Genomic DNA, 24,528 nt, shown 5'->3' on the forward strand with positions numbered 1-24,528 from the left:
AGCTGCGATTCAAAACACAGGCCGACGGCCTGAGACGAGCGCCGACGTTTCGCGGTGTGAAATATGGGCCGTCGAGACACCAGAGAGTGACTCACAGGTCGGTCAGGTTTGTTCTCCCCCTGCGCGCTGTGTTTGCGCACTCTGCTGCAATCAGCTGGGCCTGGTTGTTGTTTTTTTCTGCCCTTTAAATATCAGTTGTGCACGGGAGCTGAGTTTTTGATTGATAGATTGGAAAAGGTGAAGCGGATCTCTGTGCGCTGCGCCGCTCCAGTGATCTTGGGATTCCCATTACAGATTTAACTTTGGCTCAAATCACATCAGTGTGTTTTTTGAAACAATCCCTGGTCTGTTAAGCCCCTTTAGCCATGCAGGCCACTTCCTCATCGTCCATCCCACTACTCACCAGACAAATCCGATCTTGGCTAAACCCAGTTATGTGCTGTCACAATAAATAAAATGATCTTGCTAAAATAAAAATAAAAATCTGTTTTTCCTTTTCCTTTTTTTTTTTTTAAATGGAAGAGGAACATATCCAGTCTGGCCTCCAGTAAACTCACCTAAACAGTGAAGAAATGAGCCTCGCCCACAATTAGCCACAAGGGAGAATAGCTTTGCTTTACAGGTGACCTTTTGACCCTTTTTGCTACCTGCTTATCTCAGCATATCAGGCGGCACCTTGAATAATGAATGACATGCAGAAGCCGCTGAATACCTTGTTTTGATTGTGCTATTAATTAAGTGTGGTAATCTTTTTCAGCTATTTCTAAAGATGTGCGAACCTTAACTCTGAAAATGTTTGAAATGAAAACTGAAAGAAGCCCCCTCACACCAAACCCCCCCCCCCCCCCCCCATTTTATCAAAAGCTTTTGTTTTGGCCAGAGACATGTCAGGACATGTGAGTGAGGCGGGTGGTTGTGGTAGAGAAGAGTGAGGCCACCACTTTCACTTTTAATCTCTTTGCTTGGGATTGTGCTCTCTGCGTCTTTAATAGGCCAGATGGTGAAATGAATAATATCATGTCTGGCTTGACAGCGCTGCCTTGGTCTTTAGCCGGGAGTCTGTTTGGGTTGGTCGAGCAGAGACTTGCACAACAGCACGCCGGGCATGTTTGCGTGTTTGTGTATGAAGGGTGTAGGTTGCAATAAAGTGGAGTCTCATGTGACTTTCACATTCCTTCAACTTGCGCGGCTTCGTATGGCCTGTGAAGCAGCTTTCTCCAGACATCAGACGCACCATGAATCGCAGTCGGCATCTGCATTCCAAGGTCTGGCGAGAAGTTAAAGATTCACAAACGACTCCGACGTGAGAAAAGCCCCCTTTTTCTCCCTCTTCCAGTGATTTGTTCAAGAAAAATTTAAAGCAACTTCTCTTTTGAGTTTGTGTGTGTGTGTGTGTGTGTGTGTGTGTGTTTGTGTGTGTGTGTGTGTATTTGAAATGGCAAACAGGCGCTTTCAGTTGCCATGGTGACGTCCACGGATCCATTGCTCCTCATCCTCACGGAGCGTTTAAAGCAAATGTCAGGAAGGCAGGGTGAGAAGCCGCCGCTGGAACACGGGGGGGGGGCATTGATGGACGGGATCCGCGTGGGAGGGCAAATTGAAGCAGCAGCGCAGGGGAATTTATGTGGTCAGATCTGGTCGCTCTGAATTTCACGTGTCTCCTGAAATTGAGATACTGATTCTGTAATTTTCTTTTTTTTTTTCATTTGAACCCCTGTTTTGGGATTTGAATGACTTTTTTTTGGCTCTTTTTTTCTTTGCCTCCCACCAGTTTGCCACCTGCTGTTTTTTCGCCACTCATCTGCTCCTGATTGCACTCTGTCTCTCCAGCAAAGCAGCGCAGTTCTTCACGTTGGTCCGCATTTAATTCAGCTTCTTGTTGCGTCGTCTTCTTGTCGTGTTTGCTTGCACTGTCGGTTGCTGCCACTTTGCTCCTCAACAAGAACACAATAAAAAAGAAAATAATGACGGAAAAATACCAGAAACAAGCAAAAGACGCCCAAATCTGTCAACAGTGCTGCAGCAGGATATTTGCCCACAGAAACAAGTGAAATTCATAGATTTAGCTGATATCTAGCTGAACAACATGCAACTAAATTTCTGTACTCAAACCTGATCGTAATGCTCGCTAAGAAGGCTCACACAACCAGCCAGAGTCTCGCTACCTGTTGGCATGCCGACAGCACAAAAAGTTCTGGTATTTCTGCCTCGCAAAAAGTCAAATGAATGTTTGGTTAACAGCTGTATAAAATAAACTGCCGTGCAACCAAAACTACATGGCCAAATTTGGGTGTATTGCTAAAAGAGAATGATCACATGCCCACACACACATAATGCTGCATTCATGCTTGCTTTCTGAGCACGTTAGCGTGCTTACAACTACAAAAGTCAGGGACTCTCCGGTTGCTTGTGCTGTTTAGGGCTGTTGCTGTTTCTTCCACAGATAAAATGATGCATCATTCAAAAACCTGAGTCCAGTTGAAGGCAAGTTGAAGCAGTTTCAGTCGAAAAGTGAATCAGATCTGGAGCCAACAGGGAAGGAGCTGAAGCCACACATGCTGCTGCCAGAAGCTTCCATTAGCGGGGGGGCTCCTGCTCCGGCTGGTGCGCATTTCACTTCATTTCTGACAGAGTTTTAATCTCTGTAGGTGTTCGGAGGTGCACAGATTGAAATGTGTGCGAGTCTACGGTACGAAAGCCCCGAGCAGCGCATCCAGTATTCTGGCCATGTGGCTCTCAGGGCTGCATCAAAGCGAGCTAATCTCCCGTTGTCAAGCCAGGCCTATATAGAAGCTATAGAATATGACAGCCGCCAGCAGCCCTCCGCCGTCATCCCCCCGAGGACGGCAGAAGAAGATGCACACGGATCCAGAGTTAAGCTCTTGGCAGGCCCCGCCTCCCACCTCTGTCTCGGCAGTAATTAAGTGAGCGCCAGCGGTGAGCAGCACTCAGGAAATTGGCCCTCTGCAGCTCGTCTCTCCGCTGTCACTGCGTACCGGCAGGCGGGTGCAGGTGGTGCAAGTGGGGAGGGATTGTTGCTCTGAGGTACATTACGTAAAAATGTAGAAGTAGGCAAATTGCAGGACATGCCGTACGAAAGGGGGAGTCTAAGTACCTGGTACAGAACCCGTATGCATACATGCACACACATACATACACACACACACACACACACACACACACACACACACACAATCAGGGAGGTGATCTGTCTGAGAAAACTCCTTTTGCAACACAGTGGTGTCACCCGCCCACTGGCCGCTGCTTACTTTACTCCAAAGTTTACGTCTTACGGTCGTAGCGACCCGGTGCGAGCGCAACGGTGGCGTAACAGCCGCTGAGGAGAAAGTGCTGAGTCGAGCCGCTGCGGCCAAAGAGTCAGCGCTCAGACCATGATGTTGAGGCGCGGCATAAACAGCCGTGCAAGACGTTCAAACGGGCGCAACAACCACCATTTGGCCGCGTCTAAACACCCCCTGCTGTCAAGGAGGTTTGCGAATGTTTTTTTTTTGCAGCTTTGAGAACAATTGAGTGATTGGTGTTTATTGCCAAAAGAGCACATGGTCGGGGTTGATATCACCAACTCAAGGCATAAATCTGTGTCGAAACACTCCAGGAAAGAGTGTTTTCTGTTCACTAAACGAAACCTTTTTGCGTTTTGAGAACAATTGCAGCTATGTTCTATGAAAATATATAACTTAGTTTTTTTGAATACATAAAGTTTTCACAATGCGTGAGACACAATGAGAGAAGTTGTCATTCCCACGCCCCCTCTTGTTTTGTACTTGTACTTAAAACTAAAGGAGTAAACAAAATAAACTCTTTGAACTCTTGATCTCTTTGAAAAAAAAACAAAAAAACTGCACAGTCGTCATATCAAGTTCTTATCTACGCCATCTTCCCTTTTGCACCAACAGATCCTTGGGTACTTGCCCGGCACCAAGCCGGAGAGTGCAAGTCATCATTTTTCTCCTGATTGGATGCATTTACTTATTTCTTTTTCTCCGCTGCTGTAGTCGCCCCAAGGTGCGTGTTCGTCTGAAATTAGATTCACGCCTGTAATTTGTACACCCTTTACCCATGGCTCCACTTAGCTGGAAGGCGACAGAGTCGGTTAATTGACTACTCCACTTGCAGGGGCGATCAAGCGTTCGGTGTGGTGCAGTGGGACGTATTCACAATGAGCGGCCCGCTCGCTTTGCCGATGGTATCCGAAGGGCCTGGCACCTCAGACTGTTGTTGGATAATCAGATAAAGTGTTTATTGAATTTATTCCTTTGTGCCGATCCTGCAATTTGAGGAAAAGGTTAGGTGGGCAGCAGATGAGAGGAACGATTACATTTCAAGGTGTCTTTGGGAGGGCGGAGTTAGATAAGATGTATAGTACGCACAATGGCGACTGACGCCATTGTGGTGGCTTTGGAGAGGGACAAAGGTGATGCCTGATGGAGGAAAAATGCAAATAGCGACTCGATAATGATGGCGAGAGGGGCGGAAGGGGGTGAAGAGAAGAGGGATGGCACGATAGCAGTAAAATCAAGGGCGAAGGGCCAGAAGATTAGGGAAACAATACGAGCGAACGAGGAGATATAAATAAAAGAGAACACGGTGTCATGTGGAGGTCAGGGCGCGGCCGACAGGAACGGCGCTCCGCTCCTGTTACAGCAGCTGTCGGACCTTTTGTCCACGAAGCATCCACACCCTGATCACACGTCACACACATTCCCACCATGAATACATTTGTGAGCGAGGGTATCGGCTCGATCGCAATTGTGGGAAGACTGGTGCTTTTTTAGCTGCCGAATAAGTGGGGAAAAAGGATGGAGACAATTCAGATGGAACGTGTCCCAATTACTCTGGAACAAGTCCACGGAAAACATTTGGGACATTTGGGGAGGGAGAGCGTTTCAAGAACAAATTGGCTGTTGACTTGACAAACCGTCTGTCGATCACGTTTAAAGCAGAGTGGCCAGTTTGGTTGGGTCATTCCAGGTGGAGGATTCCTAATGGGCTCGACAGGAGATGCTAGAAACTGCAATGTGCTGCAGCGTTTAGCAAAACTTCATGCCAAGGAGTCACACGGAAACATCTTGTCTGCGGTCACATCGTGCTGGCCTGTAAAAAAGGCCTCCAGATTTGGACAAAACTGCTGCCTCCACAACATCTATGGCTGACTTTTGGCCGTAATCATCATGCACGAGCCTGTGGTAGATTTTTCCTGATTTTGGTCTTCTGTGAGTTTTATTGGCTTCCTCAGGGCTTCCTAAGGGCTGAAAATGCTTCTCTTTGGATCTTTTAAGGGTGGAAGGTAAGATCAGACAGTAACAGGAAGTAGGTCAGTGTAGGCCTTTATCTATTGCAAATTTAAGTTAAAAACATTTGATATTTACGAGGGGTGTAAAAACACCAACATACATGTGTTTACATTCAGAGCGTAGACACCATAAACACACCTGGCGCAGCAGCCAGACACCAACTAAGTCTAGACTGAACCTGTCGCCGCTGCACAAGAACAGGCTTCCTTGTTCCTGTTGGCCAGCCAGATCCAGGCACCGTGTGTTTATGAGCGTATTTCAAAAAGGCCTGGGTATTAAGCAAAAGGCAGGAGCAGGTTAGTAGAGCATAAAATGCCCCCCTTCCAGCGCAACAAGGCTGCTCTTTGAAGATTAGCGCGCTGTTTGTCGCTCGACGTTTGGATTTGGACTTCGAGAAACGAAATTACACAGGCTGCAGCAAAAGAGGTTCCCTAAAATCAGTGTGTGCGTCTATGTCTGTGTGGAGCTGTTACGCTTCGGAGAGCCCTTGTGTCAGAGGGTGGGAGATTAATGGGAGTGGGGGCGGGGGGCAGAGAAGGTCATCTGATTACAAGTGGCCGGCAAGCTGATGGCCTTCCAGCACCGCAGCTCAAAAAAATAAAAAGGTTCTTTGATTGCAGAGAATCAAGTGCTTTGATTCCTTTATCTTGTTTTTTTTTTTTTTTAAATAGACAGCTGTTTTTTTTTCTGGAAAGGCTTGTTCCTTCTGTCACTACATTTCAGCCCCCAAACACACACACGGAAAAGTGGACAATAATCTGCCAAACGCTCCTCTCCAGATATCAAATAATGTCTTGAGAAGATTTTAACTGCAAAGACATGTTTGGAAATAAACGTGAACCTGCCATCTACTCACTTTTAATGTTTGACTGGGATCCATCCAGTCGAAGTCTACCAGGTTCAGGGTCAGCAATCGGAAACCATCGGGCCAGATGATGATGTTGCAGCACAAGGAGCTCAGCAGCTACAGGAGTGTGGTTTGATTTTCTGCTGGGTTGTGCTCTTTTATGGCCCATTTGTCAAAAGCGAGCCAGCTGTCTTCACAAGTACCACAAAACCCCTAATAAGGAAGCTCCTTTTCAACATCTCAACTACCCAGAATATGGAAAATTGTAGAGCAAGACGCAAAAGTAGGTGGTGGAATTTATTATTGGCCCAAAAAGCTGCTCCACGTAAGAAATATACCAGCATTTAAGATTGGCCATTGCTATCTAGATATTCAAAAGCCCATGTGACAGTTTTTAACTGGGGAATTCAAGATATTTTTACATGTCACACTAGATATGAAAAGGACTTTGATTGAATTTGTGGCTTTCTGAAGCGCTTCCCAGAGCGACGACCGCAGGCTGAGGATCTCACCAGGCGCTGGGTGTCGTTTGCCGCAGGGATCCATCGTGATACAGAGCTGCTGAGCGGCTGACAGACCCTCTGAGGATCGTGCCCACCTCAACCAGAGCCAAATAGCCAGATCCGAGAAAGAAAAAAATGCCAAAAACATAACAGAAGGATTCGGCCGCCTAGGTTCGACATTCAGCACCAACCGCAGTCCAGTAACGGCCATCCATTCTGTCGGAGCGTCCTCCCGAATGAACCTTATCAACAGCAACATTATTTAAACTTGCACAGACAGCGGCGCTGGGGCTGTCAGAGGAGGTGATCTAACCTTGACGTAGAATTTTAATACCGTTGAAAAAGGCATGTGGGGACGGTGATGGATGGCCCAAGGACAGAAGACGCCACCGCAAAGCCAGATTGGGAGCCGTCAGACAACTAAAGAGTGGCACAAGAGTGGGACGAGTCACAAAAAAGGGAAGAGGAGAAAATTAGCTTGAAGCGGCAGAAGGTGGAATAAAAAGCTTGGGAGTCTCGTCGCCATTCTTTTGCCTCTCCCCCCCTCTTTGTGGAGAAGCGCTGTGGATGGAGGATTACATGGGAGAAGAGAGTGAGGGGGTAGCGGGAGAGAGGGAGAGAGGGGCCGCTGACCTACTTTGAGAGAGAATTCTACGTTGGAATTTATACCAGCAATAAAAGAGGCGGAGAAATGAAATGAAGAAGAACATGACGATGACGATGATGATGATGATGAAGAGGGTCTTGAAAACCAGGCCGTGATTTTGTCAGAGCGCCTTCACCTGGACCTTGTGTATGTTATGACGATAAACATCTCATCCCTCTTCTTGGAACCAGAATGAAGCACTAATCCCGGTTGTCATAAACCTGATTCTGCATCAGCAGAACAAGAACGAACGTCTCACTTCCAGTTTTGTCCTCGTATTTTTAGCCCTGAGCTGCCACGCATTGACTGGTGCTGAGCCCGCAATAAACAACCGGCCTGGTGTCATTTTTCTGGGATTTGAACCATTGCGGCAGTTGGCGCTGTAAAAATAAACATAACAGATGCAGTTAAAAGGAACCGGGATGTTAATATGTTGGAAGGGTTATAAATATCCGGGACAAAATTCCTAAGCCCATGTGAATGCAGCCGCTGATCAATCTTTCTACATTTATTTGCCCGCGTTAATGCAAACAGCCTGCGCAAACCCATTTGTCTTGTGTCACGTCTGGATCTTTCAAGCACCGTCATCTCCACCTGGAGTCCTAATCCATTTATAATTAAACGTCAAATGTTCCAATGGACGGCAGATTAATAAAGGGGCTGGGAAAGAGAGACACAGAGAGAGAGAGAGAGAGAGAGAGAGAGAGAGAAAGGGAGAGACGGCATGGTCAGCAAGAGACGGCGTTAAGCGAATGCAAAGAGACGGACGGCACAACGAGAGGGATTGTGTCCCGTCACAGTTGTACGTGAAGGCTCTGACAGGGAGATAAATGATGATCCCGGAGTCTTAATCTTGGCCTTTACTGTGACTACACACACACACACATACACGCACACACACACACACGCGCACACACACACACACACACACACACACACGCACGTCCACAGATTAAATATCACAGCTTTGAATGTGTATCGGTAATAATGCAGAAACTAATTTGCAGACGGTTGCAGACAAAAGTTAGCTGCGTTTCTGTCACCGTGACATTCAGGACGAACGACTCGCTCGACGAAAACACTCTTCTCACCACTGCCAGCATGCGTCTCTGTCACTTTGACAGCGTTGGCAGCGAGCTCCAAGAATCCAACGCAGGTTCTCGGGTTGATGGCTGTCATGTGAATGGAATTTTTTTTTCTTTTCTTTCTTTCAACCAAAAATAGAATTTAATCAAAACCCCTGTTCTTGTTTGTTATTGTAGAAATAACAAAAACCAAGTCTTTGCGGTGAGTGAAAAAAATATTCATTTTTCTGAATGTTGCCACTTGGTGCTAATTTAGTTTAGCATTAACAGGGCGCCAAGATGTTGCCAAATCTAAAGTTTTTTTCTTCTCCCTCATGATTAGCAGGTTTCAAGTTTTTTTTTTTTTCAGATTTAAATATTTAAATTAGGCAAATATTTAATTTTATCTTGTGCACATTCAAATTCTGTCTCTCTGTAAGAACAAAAACAGTCTTCTGACTTCTTCAAGCCATCCACATGTCTCTGCACGTATATTAGGTTAAAAAGAAACAAAACCTTTGCATGTGAAATGTTCAGATCAAAACTCTTTACCGAGAGGAACAGATGGTGAGGACAATTTGAGGCAGAGTTTCACTTCCTCATAGAGAAGCTGAAACTGTCCTACAACCTGTTCCTGATGTATTTTGGGACGTCGGAGGGACAGTAAACGTTTGCATTTAAGATAACAAACAACAGAAACTATAAATTAGCTCTTTGAGAGACAACCTGCCAAATCCCCTCCAAAACCGCCGGGGTCAAGGGTCAGGATCGGTTGATGCCCTGCGCCTTTCCAACCGGTCCCGAGACGTGCTGGGACACGTCAGCCACTGTGTTTACCATTTCAGTGGAAAACGGAGAAGGCAAAAGAGGAAGTGGTTTCCATCTACCTGATGGCCTGACCAGGTGCTGACCTCAGAGGTCGGAGCCTGAGGGCGACGAGCTCGTCACTTCGTGAGTAACTGGATAGCAGAACATCGAGATTGGTGTCTCTTGAATCTATCAAAAGACTGAAACGAGGCGGATGCATTTATTTTTTGTTTGTTTGTTTTACGGAACACCCATCCATACATGAAGCACAACAACACCTGTGTCAAGTCTGTCCCGGCGGAGCTTCTCCTCACCTCCCCATGGGCGGACGTGAGTGGATGAGTGTGGGATTGATGGGGCACGGGAACAGGGTGCACTCACCTCGGATGAGTCATCCGGCAGCCTGAGTGCACACACACAGCAACACAACAACACAACACAGGACAGTTCACGTAGCGCTCGGCTGACGTGGGGACAACCAGAGTCCAAGTCAACTCATTTTTCCAGATAACTGTGTGTGTGTGTGTGTGTGTGTGTGTGTGTGTGTGTGTGTGTGTTTTCTGAGAGGGGAAGGCTCATGTGTGAAACATTCTTCATTCATAGCCGGATATTTAATTTTAAAAAAGGGGGTCAGAATGAAAAAAATCTTTTTAGGAGCCAGAGTCTGGAAAAAGAAACCGCAATAAAATATCTTTTATACCCACAAGCCGCACGCACTCACTCACACTCACTCACTAACGCTAACACACACGTCATTCACTCATACACATGCACTTCCCCACACACACACACACACACACACACACACACACACACACACACGCCTTTCTTTCATTAGCTCTCAGAACCAATTAGCTCCAAGCGTCCATATGTTGAAAACCTTCTTATGGAGCGAGAGTGTTCATAAAAGGCTGAAAATAGCCGCTGCAGCTGCAGACACTGCAGACACTGCAGACACTGCAGACGCTGCAGATGTTCAGCCATCACACCGGCACCGGCCGGCACAACCTTGCTGCCTCGCCGCTCATTAGCCGGGCCCGTGAGAAGCTTTTCCACGCCGTCCCCTTTTTGCGCTTTGATCTAATTGTCTCATGGATTAGCCTTCCCGTCTTCCCGTCTTCCCGTCTTCCCGTCTCCGGGTGACTAATATGGAAACTTCCATGTTAAAAAGAAAAAAACAACCCCAAACAAGCTCCCCCACCCCCCACATCGCTACGCTCAGTGTGGGGGGCAGGTAACGCTGAGCTCCTCAATCTCCTTGAAAGAAGATCTCCCGCAGCCCGTCAGCCCGTCGGGGCGGGGGGGCTGAGAGGGGATGATGTCATGGCTGCGATCGATGCGGCCTGATGTGATTTCTGCTAAAGTTATTAGCCTCATATGCCACAGGAGCCTCCGGGGTGAGAGCCGGCAGTATCAGCGGGAGGATTGCGTGTCCCACTCCCCCTCCCCCTCCTCTGCCTGCTCTTTAACCCTTCCATCCGACACGTCTGCCAATAAAACTGATGCTCGCCACTGTCGAGCCAAACAGGACAGTGAACAAAAATAAGAAAATAGGAAAAGAGAATACACCAATCAGAGCGCTCCCTCTGTGGGTGTGTGAGGGCTGGAGGGTATTTGACTTCGACCTCAATTGCTTATAAATAAGAAATAGACCCATCAGATACTCGGGATCCGCTGGGTAATGGGGGTCTGAGTCATCGGCGCCCCCCTGGGCGGGCGAGGGAAGGACAGGTTACACATGAGCTCATTGTTTCTCCGCCCCTCGTGATTTTTATCTGCGTGATTATGAGCGCGACGATGCGTCCAAGAGGGTCGCGGTGGTGCTTTAAACTACCAGTCAAAAGTTTGAACACACCTGTTTCTCCTTTATCTTGACTGCTTTCTGCACTGTAGATACAGACTAACTGCTGCAACAGATTAACTGCGTAGCTAGTTGTCTCTTTTGTCTCTGAGATGAAGCTCTGTGTAACTTTGAAACGATTCCCTGTTTTGTGGAACCACATTTAACCGTTCATTTCATTTCCAGTGTGGCCTTGATGATGTGTCTTTGTTTGCATTGTTTTCTGGAGCCTTGACGAGGGTGAGGCTCCAATATGTTTTTGTGTCTTTTTGCCTGACAGGGTGACGTGTTTGCTCAAACACATTTCCCTCCAGCAACCAGTAGCTCCTGCACACATGGCAGCTATTTTAAATATTTGGCTTCCCCCAGGCCGGGAACGGCAGAGACGGGAAGTCGCAAGGCTGTCATGGAGGGGACGATTATGATAATGACCTTGTGGGGGGGGTCATGAGGTTGTTGGTGATTCCCGTCAGGAAGGGCTGCGTCTTCGGATGATTGGATGATTGCCTTGATTCAATCAGGACTGCGGCTGATTGGGGGGTAGGGGATCAAAAAGTCCCCAAACCCACTAACTGGATCTCTCCCATTTTGTGTTACCAGCTCACTGGGTTGTTGAAGTTTGACCCAGTGACATGTGAAGTAACGACAGGGTCGGCACCGAGCTCTCGGCTCACCAGGCCGGTGTGAGAACGCGGGGCCGCGTGCATAAACACGTGTTTGCCTGATTTTGCGCCTGCTGTTGTTGTGAACTCATGTGGCTGCCGTGTCGCCGTCCATAAATTAACATCCTGTTGGTGAAGGATTAGCCTCCTGTTCCTGGAAACGTCGGTTCCTTCGGGCACAAACAGCAGCACCGGCTCTGTAACACCAGACTGGTTAAAGGTTGTGTACGACGAATATGGGTCGTGTTTTTTTCCACGTTTGTTTGCTCAAAAAGAAGAAAAAAAAGTGCTGGCCGGTCTTTCCTCAACCTTAAGTTGTTGACATTTGACTCTAAGTGTGTGTTTTACAGCGTGTTTGTACAGGCTTTTTTTTTTTAGCGTTTCAACATTTCAAGTAAAAACATTTGAAGTATAAGACTTTGTTGCTCAGTTATGTGAGTGGATGGAAAAAAAAAATCCTCTTAAAGGGCCAGTTGTTGACATCACTATTCTTAGGCAGGGAAAAATGACAAACAAATGTCATGTTAATTCCTGTTTCTCAGTCTCCCACCCGATCGCACGTCTTTTCTCTATCAACTGTGGACGTCTGGGTAAAGATTTAAAACCCCTGAGCACATCCACGTCCGGGGCTCCTGGAGATACAGGAGGTGGCGACGCACTGTGGCCTCCTCCTCGCCAGCGCTCTTCATTTAGCTCTGAAATTCAAAAAAGGAGAAGCCGCAGTAGATTATTTTTTTTCCCCTTTGCGTTCTAAAATAAAGACCTGCAGCTTTTAATTTTGTTTTTTGCGTCACCGGATCCCTTTGAAAGGCCTTTAAACTATTATTTGAAAAAAAAAAGGAGGAAAAGGAAAGATCCTCCTTTGGTGTCAAACATAGGGCAGGTAAGCCGATATATTAAGATGAGTCACTGGCCCCCGCTGCCCCATTAAGGGATCAGTTCCTTCGGAGGTTAACCATTGTCTGCTGCTTTGAAAGGATAAGTGCAGTCTGCAGCGGATCTTAATCCTGGGAGGTGACCAGGAGTGGCCGAGTAGCCACAGGGGCAGCACAGCCAGCGCCGCCGCTCCTCCCAGCCTGCCGGGAGGCATCAACACAGCCGATTGTACAACAGGGGATCGGTGACATCATTCACACACACACACACACACACACATGCACAGAGTGAGAGAATCCGCCCACTCCGCAGGCCAGAAGCCTCTCACAAAGCACGAGGTCAAAAAGTCCGGCGGCGGCAGCGGCTCCAGAGGAGGAGGGGGAGGAGCCAGAACTCCATTGACCTACATCACAGGCGTTGACCACGACAACAATGGCCATTTGACACCCACCGCACAACAACTCCGTGGCGTCAACGCACACACACACACACACACACACACACACACACACACTCACACAAACGCATCGGCCTCACTATCGCCTTGCCGCCGAAACCACAACCTGCATCTGTCTCCCGGTCATAATGAGCGGCTTGTTGTCAGTGAGTGGGGGCCCCGGGCCCCTGCAGAACTGTCTGCCCCCCACCCCGACCCTCACACCCCCGCCCCGCCCCCTCGCCCTCCATTCTCAATGGGTTCCTTATATCAGACCGGGATAGTGCCAAACAAGACTGGCACAGAGAGGGAACAGCAGCGTGGGCACGTGGGAAAAGCCTGGGCGCTCATCTCGTGACCCCACACACACACACCGAGACACACACACACACGTACACACCAATGGGCTCCGTGTGCGGAAAAACAGTCCGTCTGCAGGAAAACAAAGAGAAGAAGAGCCCAAACATGCGCTTTTCTTCACCACCGTTGTCTCCACTGCAGCATCCAGGGCCTGAAGAAAGCAGAGTCTGTGTGTGTGTGTGTGTTTGTATGGTGTGTGTGTGTGTGTGTGCTGGTGTGTGAGTGTGTTTAAAAGAAGAAAAATGACATGAAAAGGAGGCGGCAGACGGTGAAGTCCACCCTCATCATCTGGAATCGTCGCCTCCTGACGATCCGCAGAGATCCCGTGGGCGGGCAGATACTATCTGGGTGAGAGCGGTTGGACCAGGACAGAGACACACAACACACTGGTTGGCTGTGTGGTCCGGGAACCCGTCTGCAGCTCCACAGCAAAAGGCTGATTCCAATGTGTGGAGTTGAGTTTTGTTTTTGTTTTTTGTTGATATCTGCGTTGTGTGTGCCTAATAGTACCTGCACCGCTGGCAACTGAGTCTGTGTGTGTGTGTGTGTGTGTGTGTGTGTGTGTGTGTGCGTGTGGCTGATAAGCGTAAACACAGTGCTCTCAGTGTTCGCCCGTGCTGATTACATCTCTCCTGCCGGCTGCAGCCAGATCTCTCGCGCCCCTTCTTGCTCGACGCGCCGGACGAAACACTTTTTGCGGCCTGTGACCGCACGAGGCAACGCGCTGCGTAAGCACCGCAGGCGCGGAGGCCCTCACTTACTTACCAACTTGGCCGTTGCGACAAAAACAGGCCGACTGTCTCGTCCACGCAAGTCTCAGGAAGGTTGTGAACTGGAACTCTCGGACCTTTGCTGCCTGGATGCTAATGATAATGAGGGGGTTTTAACGGGGGATGTGCTGCCAGGGCCGTTTGAAATTAGGAGGAAAGTTGAGGTGGGGGGGGGTCCTCCGCTGCTTCTCGGCTATGTGTAATTGTCAGCCTGTGTTTTTTCGGAGAGTGCTGATTTGAAAACACTCATCCACAAGTCAGGTTCAAGTGAGCGATGAGATGTGGGTTTCCACTGGACGCAGCAAAATGCTGGACGGCGCCGCGAGTTCTGGTTAGACGAAAATACGTGTCTGAGGCAACATTTTTATTTTTCCATTTTTTTAACTTGCTGACTAGAGCTGGAGTCGTGTCGGGAAACCGATTGCTTCACCACTATATCGCAAAAGTGGAAAGACTTTTTTCGCATTTACATGTCAGCGGCCGTGACGAACGGGGTCACGTGACCAGTTCACTTCAAGTGAAAATGGCCCTCAGTGTTTGGACGGAGGAGGAGACGGAATATTCAAGTAATCAAAGCAAAAAAATATAACAAGCATTCTTGACAGCAAACAAATGTAAACAAATAAAAGCATATGGAATTCTCGTAAATCTCACAGGACTTTACGAGATTTTACGAGAGAGAGATTTTATTTGGTGTGCGCCTCACACCATTCAATGGAAACACCTGCAAATCACAATTGCACTTTAATTTTGCGAAAAACTGTAATGGAAACGCAGCTACTGACGGTGCAGCTTAAGCGATGAGAGTGACTGCTCATTGGTTGAAGAGGCAGGGTTTACAGCTAGCATTTTTTTAATGTGCATGCGAGCAGATTTTTTGTTTGACTCAAGGGGAAACATTTTGCAATTAGCGCTGATAGAATGACAACGTTTGGCCTTAAGTGTGTTTTGTGTGTTTTTTTTATTATCGTTTTTTACAGCCTGCTTCCCAAATGAATGTCTGAATCTTAAATAAGAAGAACAAATAAGAGAATCAGAATCCTTTCTCACTGAAAGGATGGTAAACAAAACCACCTTGTTTTCCTCCCATGTGACCCCCTCCACCCCCCACCTCCCCCCCCCCAAAAAAAAAAAAAAAACAACAAAAAACTGTCTCTTCTCCTGCTGTCAGTTGTTCCTGTCTGACCTCTTCAGGACCATAAAACAAATTACCGGCAACGCAGACGGAGTTTCAGCGGCTGCCTGCAGGTCACATGGCAGCATTTTTCCTGTCTCAGCTCTTGTTTGTGCGTCAGGTAATTATCTCGGGCTGACGGCGAAAACCAGCAACACTCACAGCTTCCATGCTGCTGGACCCCTTGGCTTTCCTTGAGGTTTCTGTGATTCACTTTGCTCTCAAAAAAACCCTTAAAATTGGGGGGGAAAAAACGACACAACGGTTGAACCGAGTCTTTGTCCGTTATCACAGGCCGAAGTTTGTCTGTTTTGATGATGCTCAGCGTTCAGCTGATCAGCGAGACTTGAGCGGCGAACAGTGCAGCGTATTCATGACAGCGGCTTGTGATTTCGGTTTCTGCCGCACCTTCAACTGCAGAGACAAAAAAAAGGAAAAGTCTGTAGAAAAACAGATTCTCGACTTTGTCCGTTCCCGTTCAGCAAAGGAGAAGTTGCCTCGGTGGTGTTTTTGTTTTCTTGGCCTGTTGGGTATTTCGTCGTCACCATCGAAAGTATTTGCTTCCACAAATCTGTGTCTGTTTCCCATATTCTGTCTGTCTCAAACGGCCTGCTTGTAGCAGGATTGCTCAAATGCAAAACCGCACTTACAACCTGTTTTCCCCCTCCTTGCTTATGAGAAGGAACATTCAAAGGAAGCACCACTCCTCTTCTATATCCTGTTTTCGAGCAGATGAGACGTCCACGGAATGTTCAGCTTGGTCGCTTGAAATTTTCTTTTATTGTTTAAGATTTTTGTTTTTTTTGCCATGCATCTAGGTCAGAACATAGGAGTGAGGAGTCGCTTATCGTGATTAAATTGTTAATTCCAATCACCGCGAGCCAAACCCACTTCCCTGCCAAGATAAGACTTATTTATGATCTCTTATGTCATTATTTTTCAGATTACGCCGCCGTGCTAAAAAGATATTTCCTCCTCATGGATGTATGATGCAGCCGTGTTATAATGCCAAAAATAATGAGGTGCTGGAGGGAAAATGACCTGAAGCACGCCGGCTTGCCTGCGCTTTCACAACGGGAGCGCGTGTGCGCGCGCAACTGGCGCGCAAACATTTTTGCATGCAAATGTGGAAGCAGGAAGGCCGCGGGGTCAGCGGAAACCCGATTTGCTATATTCAAATGGTCTGCATTTGAATGGCTGCGCGGCGAAAATTGCATTTGTGATCCATCCTCTCCCCCCTCCCTCTTCGATCTCAATAATAAGCCAATTTCATGCAGACAAACCATAACACAATTTACACTTTGTCACCTTGCTGCAAGGACGGCCCTGCCTCGGAACCCGGGGAGGTTTTTACATACATTAGAATACAGAAGGTCTCCTTGCCGCGGCGGTATGAAAAGCAGCGGAGGTGTGATCCCGGGAGAGCAGCGTGTGTCATTCATCAGCACATTGTCTAGCACTTTGCACGTCGTCTTTTTTTCTTTCTAGCGGATTTTAATTTGCATTTGTCCTCGACGGAAGGCGGAGGAAAAAAACAAAACAGACAAATCCTGCTGTTTCTTTTGTTTTTTTTTCTTCCAAGCGGGTGAAATCTGTCTTGCCGGAAATGTGTTGCCTATTAAAGACCTCATATTGCCACAGTTTTCACATTCAAGTTTCATTATTAATGCGCTGCGTGCACGCAATTCAAATTAGGAGGGAATTAGCCAAACCTGGCATCAACGATATCTGGCGGTGGGGGGCTAGCAGGGAGGCATGCATGTTATTTTATTGTTGGTTAATTTTAATTCATTCTCGGTGCTTCGAATCAGTTTAGATGCTAATTTGTGCGCACCGGCAGGAAGGACGGAGTTGCTGTCGGTGTCGGTTGCGACTTCTTCAAAGCCTTCAAACGCACTTCAGTTTGATCCGCGTATCTTGTTGTTTTTTCTCCATAGACTGCACGAGCATGAGGGTAATTGCAGAGGAGGGAAGCTTTTTCAAAATGCAAACGCTTCCGAAAATAACTGTCTGTTCTCCGGAGAGCACGCTTGTCTGTTGTTAGCCGCAGCTGTTTCCGTATCTGAGCTCCAAGGTCCTCCAGTCTTAGACGTGAGTGATACGTCCCGAGTCGTCTGTTCCGTTTTGTGCAGCTGGCAAGCTGGAATTGTGAGCTTGGAAAGAGGTGACGGCGGTTTCATTTGTGAGTCAAGAAAATCATTTTTAAAACAGGATATAGATTGCCTGCCAGTGGCCTCCTGCATTCATCATCCGTCAGAGTCGGAGGAGGCGCAAAACCTTAAAGACACCGACGCTTGAATATAAAAAGTCTGCCGAGAGTTAGAGCGAGCAAAAAATAAAATGAAAAAAAAAAAACAGCGTGAGGGTGGGAGAGATAATTAACAAGGCAGAGATTCACTCCATTAAAGAGGCAGTGACGGGTGTGTAATAGAGGGGAGGGCACGGGGGAAGATGGATAAGGCGGGAGTGTTGGGGAGTAGAGGGGGGCACCAGCCATTACCTCATTACCATTTACTCTTAGTGGCTCAGGGTTTGATGAATGAAGGCACTGCTGAGTGCAATTTCATTACGGGCAGCGATTGGGAACGGGAAGAGGAGGAGGAGGAGTAAGGGGCGATGCATTAACGACTGGCGAAAGGCTGCCGTTGAAAAACAAAAATAGACACTGGAGTGAGAGATGCAGGACAGACAGACAGAAAACATGTTTTGAAGAACTTGTCTTAATGGGACTTGGATTTGCCGCGTCCAGGTATGGCTAGAGTGAGAATGAACCCATCTGGAGGGCTTTTTTTTTTTTTTCCAAGGCCTGCACAATACAATCGCTATCAGTTTTCCAGTACGCTTTTCCTAAGCAAATGAGATCCCCCACCCTGGCTGTTTGTTCTCACAGCACAGCCACTGGGAAGCAGGCCCACCTGTTCCTGGTGTCAAAGCCCGAGCGCAACTGGCAAGTAAATGTGTTTTTAGAAGAAGAAGAAGAAGAAGAAGAAGAAGAAGAAGAAGAAGAAGAAGAAGAAGAAGAAGAAGAAGGGGAAGAAGAAAGAGAAGAAGAAATAATAGTCGGAATAATAAAAAGAGAGCAAGCGCAGGAACCATGGATGTATTATAAGATCTGGATACCGATTTGGATACCGATACCGATTTTTCGAGGTACTGCAGCAAAAAAAATCCCATGGGCCCAAAAAGCATTTTTTCCATAGACCACAATACAAAACTAAACGCTGACCGGCCGACTGTGACCTGAAACGGGATTCATAGCAAATCTTTGTATTGTACATTTTTCACTTATGGTCTTTTAGTCGTTAAAAAAAATGATAAAGGCCAGAAAATCACCAGAAAAGAGTTTATTCCCAGCGTGATGTCACAACGTCGTACGTGTTGCTGTGTCTCAGCTCGCTCTGATTGGCTGCGTCCTGACGTGCCTGTAAGTGACTTTCTCCAGGATCATTCTGATTGGCCAAATAGATCATGTGAGTTACAGAGGCATTGATGGGAAGTGACACTACTGTGCATCCTCTATGGGCCCATCAATATGAAAGTCAAAAACTTTCGGCGTCTGCGCTGGGGGAGCAACTTCATTGAAATGAGTGGGCCGCCGTCTTGGACTCTGGGGGTTTGGCAGGAACTCTGCAGGTCAAGTCTGAACTCCTGCACATCCATCTCGAGCAGCTCCACTGTGGATTGCTTTAAACTGGTTGGAGAATTAAAAACAAAACAGACAGCTCCTGTTTTTTTCTCCACAGTGGCTGCAGCAACGCAACTACTGCGGGTGCTTCTTTGTCTTCAGATCTTGAGGTATTTTTTGGTATTTGGTAATTCCAATGAATGTCACTGAGAGATTTTCACAATAAAATGACATATTACAGAGGGAGAATAAGGAAGGGAGACAGGAAATCCATTTTTAATGTCTCATGCTGTCAATATTGGAATGAAAAAGCTGCTCACTGATGGCCATTCAGCTGCAGTAGGAGCTGCGTTCAGGGACGCTCTGGCTCACCAGTGGAAAAATGGGTTTGGGAGAGAAGAAAAAACAAACAGCTGATAAACAACCATTTTGTGGGCGGCCACATAAGCAACGGTGGAGGGCGGCAGAATTAGAAAGCAGACTCTCCTTCTGTTGACTGGAGTGCGTGACGCAAACGCTCCAGCAGTTTAGGTTGATGAGTGTGGGATTCGGAGGGGGTGGTCCTCTTCACTCCGTGTGCCGTGACTCACCCCTGCCACTGTTTCCAGGAAACCCCGTGTAATGTGACAGGAAAGAAGCTTCGCGAAAAAAAAAAGAAACATAGAGGGAAAAACAGTGCAGGCGTTGGCCTTTCGCTGGAGGTATGTTGACTTGGAGGACGGAAAAAGAAAAAAGAGAGCAGAGTGAGCACAGATACTTTGTGTCTTTATGATGCACTCATAAAGATTTTAAAAGCGCCATCTGGGAAAGTAAAACTTCAAGCGGTGGTGGGTCAGGCCGAGGTTTCAGATAGTAAATATTAAATCACTTTTTGCCGTCTGATTGCAGACGACGTCGTCTGAGCGAATCACAGAGAGGTAAAATCATCCCGAGCACATCTCACCTGACTGAGAACCTCCACATCATCTGGCCTCTATTTACAAACATTTCAGATCGCGTTCACAAAAACAACACTTTCTGCCTCATGGAACTTGAAGCCAACTTGTCTCCCTCTGTTCCACCTCATCCACTAACCTGTTAAATGTGTGTCTGATTGTACATGATGTATATACATATATTATATATTTTTAAAGAGGTCTCTGTTGCCTTGTATTTTGCCGAGTGGTGAAGTCTGCTGAGTGCCGAGGCCGCTGACACCCCTGCCGAGTCAGCCAAGGCCGGTCTGGGGTTTTATATGGACCTGTAACGCCTGCTGCAGTTCTGCCTCACTGACACCTGATAAACCCCACTCTGCCAGGGGCCGCGGTGGCAGGATGATATGGGGCTATTCGGGGCTCCTCCTCCAGACGCGGCGTCGCCATATTTCAATGACCTCGTTGCTGTGACTAAACTCCCCCAAAAAATTTTACATACATATTATTCATATGTTATTGTGTGATCCCTATTAAATCTCAGCTTTCACAATCCCTCTCTGCAGGATATCTGGTGAGTCAGCGTTTACGAAACATAACCTGGGGGCTTTTGTCATCAGTAAGGGAGAAGTTCAGTGTTTCCATCCACACAGGAAGTTTAGGCTTCTGAAGTCCCATAGGACCATTGGATAAATGATTCTGGTTCTGGCTGGAGCATCTCTTCTTGTGACTGTAGAGTCCAATATGGGAGTGGCAGTCTTTCTGACACTGGTTTGTTCTTCTGCGGGCCCCCTTCTCGTCCCACTGAAGCAGATAGTGTCCTTCAAATCTCTGAAGACCCTCCTGGGTTTCAAACCTCCAGGTGTCTCCGTTTGTTGCTGACGCTTCCCATGAGGTTGTGTCGATGTATGTGGCTTTTAGGTCTCGCTTGTATCGTAGCTGTGGCCGCCCCCCTGGCCTCTTTCCTAAAGCGGGTTCACCATATGGAGGTCTTCAGGAATTCTGCCATAACTGAGATAATTGCTGTCATACTGTAATATAAAAACAAACCAAATCAAACAAAAAATTCCCACCAATCACCTTTGCTACTTTGTTGGTCTTCTGACAACTTGCGCTAAAACGCATAGCTGTGGAAACCCAACCCTGGGTAGCAGCACCTGACAGACATGTAGAGTCCAGCAAAGCACCAGTGTTAGCATTAAGCTAAAAAATCCAGCTGCAAACAGAGGGCTAAATATACTGTTTTCTGTCTCATCTAGAGAGTTTTTTTTTCTTCATATTGCTCCCGCTGCTCCTCTGCAGTCCAATATGGGGATGTAGGGCATGGAGGTTTTACATGGAACATTTTTTTTTCCTTGTATAATGCCCCCCGAGGGCACTGCAACAAAGTGCTCTGGAATGCTGCAAAATAGAGAATCCTGTGGGGGAAGTGAGGGGTTTAAAGCGTGCTAAAAATAATGTTCACAATTAAGTGTCTTGGAGGGATTAAGTGTCTTCTTTAAGCAGCCCTTTATGTCTCTGTGCACTGAAACCGCAGCGTCTTCCCAGCCTTTCCCGGGACACCAGCCAGTGTTTTTCCAACCCTCTCCCAAGCCGCCCCCCCTTTCCCCGCTCACATGTTAAAACCCTCAAGGCTACGGCCGCTCTCTCATGACAATGAGCGATACTGCACATAAGCATTCCCAGCCTTTGTGCAAATAAACAACAACAACGCGCCTCACCTCCTGTAGGGCAATCGGAGTCGCCAAGTTGTGAATGGGGATTTAAGGCAAGAGGGGGGTTTTGAAAGAAGTGCGCCGCACCAAATTAAAATGTAGGAAGCAGCTGGAAAGGGAGGAAAACATGAAAGCATGCCGGCTATGAATAAATCAACATTAAATTCAATAACTGGCCCAATGCAATCATTTGGTTTTCAAATATTGCCCTGGACTTCCATCTTCAAGGGCGCACAAGGTCAAGTACACATCATCCAGGCGGATCGATGACCGCATGGAGTGTGAGTGTCTTGTGAGCGCGCGCATCGTCCCCGCCGCCGCGTCATCCATCCAGCCCGAGTCAACCCTATACTCCATTAAAGGTTGGCTAGACTGCAGCCATTAGTGAAAGAGGATCGGACCGCCGGGACCCTCGCCTGCACCACTGTACGAGCGGCGGCAGACGGACCCGCTCAGTCGTCCCCGTAAGCTGATACAGTCGCCGAACGCTCACTGAACGCAGGAAAGGAAGAGTGGATGAAGCAGGAGGTGGCATCCCCTGCAGATCACTTTTTGGCAGGAAGTTGGTGAAACTCAACGGGACGGCAGTGCTGCCAGTGTTGTTGTTGTGGCTGCTGCTGCTGCTGCAACAGTCACACACAGACCCTGAGGGAGCAGTGACAAAAAACTCTCCTGCTACTTTTTTTTTCTTATGTAATTGTCCTGCTGTTTTGTAGTTGTAGTTTTTTTTTCTCCTCTAACCCGAGAGACTGTGCTCGCTCACTCGCAGGAAGGCAGCCGCATCACTTCCAGGAAGCTGTTATTACCTCCAAACTGATGCAGATGAGCGTAGTTGCGGGGGGGGGAAGGGGGGGGGGGCAGGGGTGCGTGAGAGATAGCGGCAAAGTTTCCAGTGAGGCAAGACCCAGTAAACATGCCTCTGAGTCCGAGACGAGACCGAGACCTTTAAAAAGTGGTCTTGAGACCAAGACCGATCTTGAGTATTACAACACTATTGAGGCCATGAAATAAATGCATCCGGATGAGCCCGTATGCTGTTTAGCAGAACCCGAACGATCCCACAAAACCAGCAGCCTAGAAAATGAAACTTGGTCTTGTTTGTGCACTAAAATTTAACTCATTGCTCTCATTCCAACAAGCACAGTCTTCCGTTGCAACCATTTCAGCCACTAATGGAAATTAGTTTTCCACTGTTATTCCCCTTTTCTGACCCGGAGTCTTTCTGGGTCCTATTTGCAACTCTTATTTTGCAGCTTTTACGTTACATTATGTGACTTCAAAGTGATTCTTGAATTCTGTTTTTTGTCACCATGCAGGAGAACAATCAGTTCTCAATCAAAGCGCAGCACATGGTTTTACATGGCTGTCGCTGCGGAACGCTAGGGCGCAGGCGAGCGTCCGCTGCCGAGTCTGGAATGACCAAATGGGGCCACGGGCCATATTTGGACAGCACGGGGGGACCAAATGGTGTCGCGTTTCCGGCCCGGCTCGAGTGACACGGCCGAGCGGCGGAGGGATTGTTATGAAAAATGATCTGAGAGGACTTGGAAGGCTCTGGGAGGCCAGATGCAACACACATGGCTCGCTCTCTCTCCCACACACACACACACACACACACACACACACACACACACACACACACACACACACACACACACACAGGTTGTGGTGCAGACAATGAGAACCGAGCAGGACGGTGCAGGTTGCAGATGTAAACACAAAAAGGAAACGGGGCGGGGCCAAACTTCCACTCATTCTGAACCGGTTTGACGTCCCCCACCCCTCCCCCTCCACCACACACACACACACACACACACACACACACACACACACACACACACACCCCACGCTGCCACCAACTGACATTTACAAAGTCTGTTTTTTTTTTAGTGTGTTTTTTCTTCCCTCCCCTGTCGTCTTATCAGTGCCTCCTGGATCTCCTCCACCTCCTGCACCCCCTCCACCTCCTCCTCCTCCTCCGTCACACCCGCTGACATACATTCTGTCGCACACACGCCCACAGCGGCAAGATGTTTTTGCCAGAGAGGAGGATAAAAAAAAAAACTGATTGCCAGGGCCCCTCCCCTCAGCTCCTGTCAGCAGGTATCTCTCGATTCTCATTGGGCACCTGCGGAGAGCAGTTGCAACGCCCCCCCTCTCCTTCCTCCGCCTCTCCCAGGGGGGTTCATCGACCTCTGCGTCGCAACCAGACGACAATATCTGGCGTGCAAGTCAAAGGGAGGTCAGATGATTACAGTCGTTGTTTTTTTTTTCTCTTGACGTGAAGTTTTGCAAAGGGAAGGGAAAAAAAAACATTTTTTAAGATCAAGCGAGTTATTGGGCCCCTCGAAATTCCACAGCAGAAGCCTTTGCACGGCAGTGTTGCTGCACATTCATGCACACTTGGACACCTGCCCGCGCTGTATTTTTAGGGAAAACAGCTCAGGGCCGTAGGGGTGTTGACACTGGCGGAGCTCCTCCCTCCCCCCACGAGAGCGCTGTGTTGTTTTTATTCCCCCCTTTAAAATTTACCCACAAGTGACAGCCGACTCTGCTCTCACAGGATCTATACATCCAAGTGTGTGTGTGTGTGTGTGTGTGTGTGTGTGCGTGTGCATGTGTGTTTGAGGCCACAGGAGGTGCGGGCCAAAACGACACACCTGCTTCCTTCTTTTATGGAAGAGAAAACACACACACACACACGCACACACACACATACATGGTCCACAGTGCTGCGTTTGTTGCAGCGGGAGGAAAAGTGCAAAATACCGTCACCTACAGTCACGTACAGTCGGCCACCGGCGGCCTCTCACTCAGGAGGCACGTGAAGTGGTCGAGCAACACAGCCGGCGCTGTTTTCCCAGTGTTGTGCTTCTTTTCAGTTCAGCATCTGGTAGCATGAAAATAGTGTTTTGGCCGCATAAAACCACCATGAAGGTTGTTAAATATAGGCAGGCCGCATGAAAAACAGCAACGT

General features: G+C 47.9%; 1 long non-coding RNA gene across 1 annotated transcript in view; it reads right to left on the reverse strand.

The window, feature by feature from the left end:
* Nucleotides 1-13,918: 13,918 nt before the first annotated feature.
* Nucleotides 13,919-24,528, reverse strand: part of LOC142890840 (uncharacterized) — a 36,500-nt gene continuing 25,890 nt past the window's right edge. The window contains exon 3 of the long non-coding RNA XR_012927134.1: nucleotides 13,919-13,933. This is a non-coding gene — a long non-coding RNA (uncharacterized LOC142890840). The remainder of the gene's footprint in view (nucleotides 13,934-24,528) is intronic.

Source organism: Nelusetta ayraudi, unplaced genomic scaffold (assembly GCF_046127955.1).
Source record: "Nelusetta ayraudi isolate G7.1 ecotype Tasmania unplaced genomic scaffold, CSIRO-AGI_Nayr_v1 ptg000027l, whole genome shotgun sequence".
NCBI lineage: Eukaryota > Metazoa > Chordata > Actinopteri > Tetraodontiformes > Monacanthidae > Nelusetta > Nelusetta ayraudi.